The sequence below is a fragment of the Octopus sinensis genome, linkage group LG3 (genome assembly GCF_006345805.1).
Source record: "Octopus sinensis linkage group LG3, ASM634580v1, whole genome shotgun sequence".
Taxonomy (NCBI): domain Eukaryota; kingdom Metazoa; phylum Mollusca; class Cephalopoda; order Octopoda; family Octopodidae; genus Octopus; species Octopus sinensis.
The window spans coordinates 174345940-174353489 of NC_042999.1; the positions used below are offsets into that span (position 1 = coordinate 174345940).

A 7550-nucleotide genomic window follows, 5' to 3' on the forward strand; every position below is an offset into this window, starting at 1 on the left:
GTGTTTTTGTTGTTGTTTTTTTGCTTTGTTTTTTAGATCATCGAGTTGTCATGTCTTTTCTTTTTCTTTGTCATTGTCCTGAAATATCTCAATTCTTACAATAATAGCAGGATGACGATTTCTGGGTCACTGGACCGAGAACTTCTGAATACCTAAGAGTACATCCTACAAGCCATATCGACTTAAATCGTCAACAATTATTCCTAAATAGTATTAAATGCCATGAGTGATTCTCTCAAGAGAAAAATATGTCTATTAAAACACTTCTTCCCACAATGAATAAGCTAAAATTCTCCCTTGTTTAGCAACTTCAGGTTTTTTCCCATTGAATTATTGTATGTAAAACAAATTGAAGTTTTAGTTCTATATTTAAGAGATGAGGAATTATGTACATTATTTACATTATTTACATTCGACGGATATTTGTCCTCATCTTGTTTGTTGTTAACACAGCGTTTCGGCTGATATACCCTCCAGCTTTCTTCAGGTGTCTTGGGTTCGAAATTTCCCCAAGACACCTGAAGAAGGCTGGTGTGTATATCAGCCAAAATGTTGTGTTAGCAACAAACAAGATGAAGACAAATATCCGTCGAATGTAAATAATGTAAATAATGTAAATTGAAGTTTCATTCGGTCACTTGTTGTGCTTATAACTTTCTGTGTTTTTGTTTTTGGTGTGTTTGATGACATTTTTATGTCATTTCTACCGATTCTAGTATTTGGATAGTTTTTCAATTGAATATTGTGGTCGACTCTTCGAAGATCATTTTAAAATTTATATATATATAATTGAATGTACACAGCATACAGTGTCTTCAAGCAATCTTCAGACTGTAGATTACTTGGAGACTTACAGCGCGCTATTAAAACTTGTCTAGACTACATTTCCAATGTATGAAACAATTAGTAGCTCGTGATTGTATACCGTGTACATTAAATAATATTTATCCTTCAGTGGATGGAGTACGCTTTTGTTAAGCTTACTTTAACGGAGGAGTAAACTCTGTGCGTGCGTGTACGTGTTTGTATAATAATCTTAATGTGGTGTAGAAGCCTTATTAAGCAATCTCAGCCACATGGAAATTTAGGTTAAACTTAATGATATTGTTACTTTCCAGAATATCAAATATTATTCATCTCAGCACCCACTTAAATAATTTAATAAAATGAAAAGCGCAATCAGATGGTAGTTTACTGCGAATGATTTATTTCTCTTTTTAAAAATTATGATGACAGATTGGTATAGGAAATATTCGGATTTGTAACTTACGTCTAGCGATTTTCTTGAGACATTAAGGAAATGGGAAACAAATTCTGTCCGATTCCTTGGAGAGAATTTATCAGCACCAACAGCTGAGTAATATTTAATTCAATTTATTGCTACTATGATATTGGGTGTCTCAAAAGTTATGTCAGGGATGGTATTTTAAGGTTATTTTCAGTGATACTGCCTAAGTGAACGTCAGTGGAATTACTGAAGACAGGTCGTTATTGTTTCTGTAGAATTTTCGTAATTTTCTTGCACCATTGAGACATCAAAGCTGTTTTCATCAATCAGGTGGCCTATGCATGAAATATGTTTATTGGCAAAGGATTATAATACTTTGGGGCTGTATTTGATTTTTTCAATGGCCTAGTCTTTTTCTGTAGCTCTTTGATTGTTGATGATAGTTTTCATGAAGTTCTGGAGATATCCTTTTTTCAATTGAGCTTTATTAATTATGTCGATTGTGGGCTCTGCTGCTGGTTGTATTTTAGTTGATTAATGTTTTTCTTTAATCTCTCAACTTTCCTAATGATTTTCCCAATAACCTCTTGATTTTCTTTGATTTTTTTTCTCAAAAACAATGAACTCTAAGGTGGTCTCTTTGCTCTTGAGGGTCTATTTCTATTTTTATAAAGATTTTTGTTGGAGCGTGGTTTGAACATATATTGATAACTATATCCTCAAATATCTGTCAGGTCGTTTTGATGTCAGAGGAAGTGTGTGTGAAGAAGCATTCAACAAGCGATAGGTCATGTTTAATTGTCCCCTTGTTCAAATCCATATTGTCAAATGTGTGTGCTGGGGTGAATGTTTTTGATTTAGTTTTGCAATGTTGAGAACTAAGATTACAGAAAACCAAGTGTCGTGATCAGGGAGAAAGGGTTTTTTCAACTGAGTTGCTATGTATAGTTCGAGAGCGGTTGGTTAAAATTAAGTCAAAAAAATTGTTATTGTGACGAGAAAAAAACGCCCATGAAATTATTCATGATGCATCTCTACTACTGCTTTATCAGGGATTGAGATGCAATTCCCAGGTTTTAAAGTATTTAAGGAAGTTTGAAGTTGTTTATCGTTAAAATGCTTCCAGATGTTTGCATAGAGGATTTGATATTTTAATTTAGATTTCAGTTTTATTTATGCTATATTCAAGTAATGGATTGTATATAGAACGCATCGCGTAAAAACACGTCACGTTAAGTGTGTCTGTAGACAAGCAGTCACAAACACACATACGCACAGACATATATATATATATGTATATTATAGAGAGAGAGAGAGAAAGAGAGACAGACAGACAGACAGACAAACATACAGACAGACAGACAGACAGATAGATAGATAGATAGATAGATAGATAGATAGATAGATAGATAGATAGATAGAGAGAGAGAGAGAGAGAGAGACAGGCAGACAGACAGACAGACAGATAGAGAGACATATCTATTATATAAAATATTTTCTGTCTGTCTCTGTGTGTGTCTTCTAGGATCTCGGACATCCTCCATCCGATTGCGCTCAAATTTGATATGTAGATACCGACGGTATCAGGACGTGTATAAGTCTTGAAAAAATTACAAAAATCGATTCCAGGTGAGAATGCGATCGATAAAGCCGTGGGAACGTGCATTTGTAAAATCGTTTTTCTTGGAATAGAAAAAAGTCTATCTTTATTTCTTCTTTTGCCGGTGTCTCAAATTTAGATTAAATCAGTGTTTCTCTATGGGACAGTCGGACAAGTTATTTTGAGAAAATTTGGTTTAAATGTTTGCCAACTCAGCACCGTCCATTGGACGGGGGGCGTTTTGCTCATATATATAAACTTACTGTTAACAAAAATCGGGATGCGTGGCGTTCAGTTACTCAATAAATGAAAAATGCGTTAAATACTAAAACATGTACAAATAGCACAGACACAGAAGGGCCCTAATTCTTCATCAGTTATCGACCGAAATTCTAAAACACTACGTCTGTCCTGTGTGTACGTTTTTTTAGTATTTAATGCATTTTTTATTTATTGAGTAACTGAACGCCACGCATCCCGACTTTTGTTAGCAATAATTTTTTATATATTTCTTGCGACTCTATCTTCTTTCTTTCTCTCTCGTCCTCATATTCCTTTTCTAGCATCCCAACTTCCTCTTTTCCTGTCTCTCGTCTTCTCACTCGTAACTGTAGACTTTCTCCCTTCCTTGTTGTCTCTGCCTCTCTCTCTCTCTCTCTCTCTCTCTCTCTCTCTTTCCCTCTCTCTTATCCTCCTTCCCTTCTATCTACTGCCCACACATGACCCGTGACTAATTTTCTCATCTCCCTGCCTTTCGCCACCGGACGTCTAGCTTGCCGGTCAATGTTTATCTCCTCTCTTGGTATTTCTCTTTCTATATCCATTCAAAATTTCTTCCAGGCGTTACCCATCATTCTCGTGTTTGGCCGAAAGACCGTATTTATTCCATCTTCGTCAATCGTTTCAAATTACCTTTGTTTACTTTCGTAAGTCCACTCTGTATTGTTTTGTTTGCTCGAGCCCTAATTCTCCGCAAGTTTTGCAGGTGCCGCCGATATGCAAAGTACTCAGTCTTATCGTTAAAGGCATGAAACGATGTATTAGTATTTCGGTCGATAACTGATAAAGAATTAGTGTCCATCTGTGTCTGTCCTGTGTGTACGTATTTAATGCATTTTGCATTTATATATATATATATATCGAACCCACAAGAGTAAACAAGAGAGACAGATACAGGCAGAAACAAGGAAAATGCCACTTGTATTTGAACACTATACAAATATTCTTTTAAAAAATTTTTCTTTTAATTTTTCTATATTTAATTGTTTAATTGTTACAGTTGAAAAAGTCTCGATGATTGAAGCCGGTACTGAAATGATTTCTATAACATTATTTTAGCATTTTCTATCTTGACTTTTTTCCATATATATATATATACAGTAAAGTAGTAAATATATATATAGTAAATATAGTAAATATATATATAGTAAATATTATATATAGTAAATTAACAGTTGGTGATTCACGCACACATGAATTTCACTTGCGTGTAAATTACACGTATGATGAATCAGACGGTTGAACATACGCGCAATTCACACGTATCTGAAACACTGACAAATAATAGAGTGAATCATCAACAGCTAACTTATAAATATAAACTCGACGCAGTATATTGACTGATCTTTTCAATATAAACAGTAGTGAGTGATCTTTTCTGTCGTTTTGTACATATAAATAAACATGTTTCAACTCTCGTTTCAACGATGGAGACCAGTCGTAACACCGAGTTCTTTTATATCGCGTATTACCATGATCACTTGATCTAAATTTCTCTCTTTCTCTCTCTTCCTCTCTCTTCTTTTTCTCTTTCTCTCTCTATCTATCTATCTATGTATCTTTCCAAATATGTGTATGTATAATTGTATGCTCGTATATGTATGTATGCAGAACAGCTTTTCATTTAAACATCTATTAACTAAAACGACAACGTTGTAATTTCATCATTTTATTAGCTTTTTCTCGTATCTATATATCAGCCCCTGAATTTATTTTTACCATCGATCTCATCTTCCGGACACAGAATGGCTTTGGCTTCTGTGCTACTCTTTATATAGTAGGCGCCTTATATATACTTTCTCGCCATAACTTGACCGTTGGAGCGTTAGTGTTCCACGTCAACGGATTTGTAGTTGTGATGTGTATGTTTTACGTTAACTATAGGTTTGTGTTGCGTTGTTTCTATAGTTTTCATAATGAGTCTTCTAAAGGAAGTATTTTCTGATGGAAGTATTTTCTGATGAAGTGTTTTCCGATGGAAGAGTTTTCCTATCTAGCTTTGTTTTATGGTGTTTAGTGTAATGGGTTGCAATTGTTTCTTGTTTTATATGGATAGTAAATCGAAATTCATGGTGAGAGAATGTTGTATTTGTTTGGTCAATATAACAGTTGGAATTGTGGAGTTTGCAACTTTCACTTTTACAGACAAATTTACAAATTATATTGATCATTCTAACCTTGTTCTCAAGTTTCCATGCCTTCTGTGTGTTGTTAATAAGGAGGTCTTTAATCATATTGCAATTTTATAATATAATGTTAGTCAACTTGTGGTTTGATTTGACGCATTTTTTTCTTCCTTTGATAAGATATGTGTTAGTATGTTCGTTCAGACAGAACACTTTTTCATAAATTCACAATGCAATCAAAACAAGAAGCAATTGTAATACGTTCCACCATAAAACAAAGTAAGTTAACAAAACATAAAGAGAAAATAGTTCCATACTTTATAGAATGCTTCACATAGATAGAATACTGATTATGGAAGCAATAGTAATATCGCAACGAAAACCTACACCTGGCTTACAACATACATTGTTGCGAATGCATTGGTGTAGACCTCGTAACCCATAAATTTGCAAAGTTCTGGTGAGAAAATATATATAAATATAAGGCGTCCATTTTAAAGAGAGTAGCACAGAAGCTAAAGCCGCTCCATATCTGAAAGAGAACCTAGAAATGTTGATGGTAAAAATGAATTTAGGGACTTTATTATTCCAAACGAACGATAAGGTTCTGATATGCAGATATGAGAAAAAGTTAATAAAAAGGATAAACTTAGAACATAGTCGTGTTTTCAATGCTTACACGCACATACATACGTGTGTGCGTTAGTGTTTGTATATTTATGTGTGTGTGTATATATATGATCCTTTTTGTTATGATAAAGTATGTTGCATCAATGAAGTAATTGAAGAACGCTATTCTAAGGTTTCACCACAGAGAAAACATTTTAACTGCAGTTATAACATTTTTATACGCATTTATTTCATGTATTTCATTTTCAACTTTAGGTTGAAACTTCCTGCGTTATCTTAGTTTTGCCAAATTTTTGTCACATGTTCAAATATTTTCAACATAACGCTTCAATATTTTTGTCTTTATTTTGGTTTTACTTTTCTCATTAATCCTAGAGCACAAATATATTTAAATGTAGAATGATGTACTATTTACATAAATGCGTGTGTATATGTGTGTAAGAGTATGTGCGTGCGTGTGCATATATATATATATTATATATATTATATTATATATATATATATATATATTATTATATATATATATTATATATATATATATAATATATGTATATATATATTAATCAATTTAGGGTAGCAAAAAATTCAGTAAAAATTTATCGCTACCAGCGGCCTAGTGGAAAAAGAAAAAATAGTCAAAGACTAATATGTATAATATAACAATTTAGGAATGGCCTAACAGGCCATTCGTCCACCAAAAGAGCAGCCAGAACTCCAACCGCCAAGTAGTGTAATTCGGAAATAAGGTGAAAATTTAAAAACATTTACCCTAATTCATCTTTTATACGATGCATCGTTTCAGTGTCTTTAATGATAGACCAGCTAAATTAAATAAATTAAGCTAGTCAACCATAGGTCACACTTCATCAGTAAAAGAACCTGGGAGAGACGGATATACACGAGGCGACTGTATCAATGCCTCGGGAATATCTGTCTTAAAATTTTCAAGACCAACGCATTCGCGCCAAACTTATCGGCAGCAAATATAAACTGCCGATTCAATCTCAGAATTAGTCAGAAAATTATCATTAATCAATTTAGGGTAGCAAAAAATTCAGTAAAAATTTATCGCTACCAGCGGCCTAGTGGAAAAGAGAAAATAGTCAAAGACTAAATATGTATAAATATAACAATTTAGGAATGGCCTAAACAGGCCATTCGTCACCAGAAAGAGCAGCCAGAACTCCAACCGCCAAGTAGTGTAATTCGGAAATAAGGTGAAAATTTAAAAACATTTACCCTAATTCATCTTTTATACGATGCATCGTTTCAGTGTCTTTAATGATAGACCAGCTTAATTAAATTAAATTAAGCTAGTCTACCATAGGTCACACTTCATCAGTAAAAGAAACCTGGGAGAGACGGATATACGGATATAATTAATTTAATTAAGCTGGTCTATCATTAATGACACTGAAACGATGCATCGTATAAAAGATGAATTAGGGTAAATGTTTTAAATTTTCACCTTATTTCCGAATTACACTACTTGGCGGTTGGAGTTCTGGCTGCTCTTTCTGGTGGACGAATGGCCTGTTCAGGCCATTCCTAAATTGTTATATATATATAATATTATATATATATATATATATATATATAATATATATATATATATACATATATACATATACATATATACATATATATATATATATATATATAGTATATATATATACATATACATATA

The 7550-nt window shown here is 33.2% G+C and overlaps 1 long non-coding RNA gene across 1 annotated transcript in view; it reads left to right on the plus strand.

The window, feature by feature from the left end:
* The first annotated feature begins 327 nt into the window (after nucleotides 1–327).
* Nucleotides 328–7550, plus strand: part of LOC118762837 — a 16891-nt gene continuing 9668 nt past the window's right edge. The window contains exons 1-2 of the long non-coding RNA XR_004998586.1: nucleotides 328–339; nucleotides 5414–5417. This is a non-coding gene — a long non-coding RNA (uncharacterized LOC118762837). The remainder of the gene's footprint in view (nucleotides 340–5413; nucleotides 5418–7550) is intronic.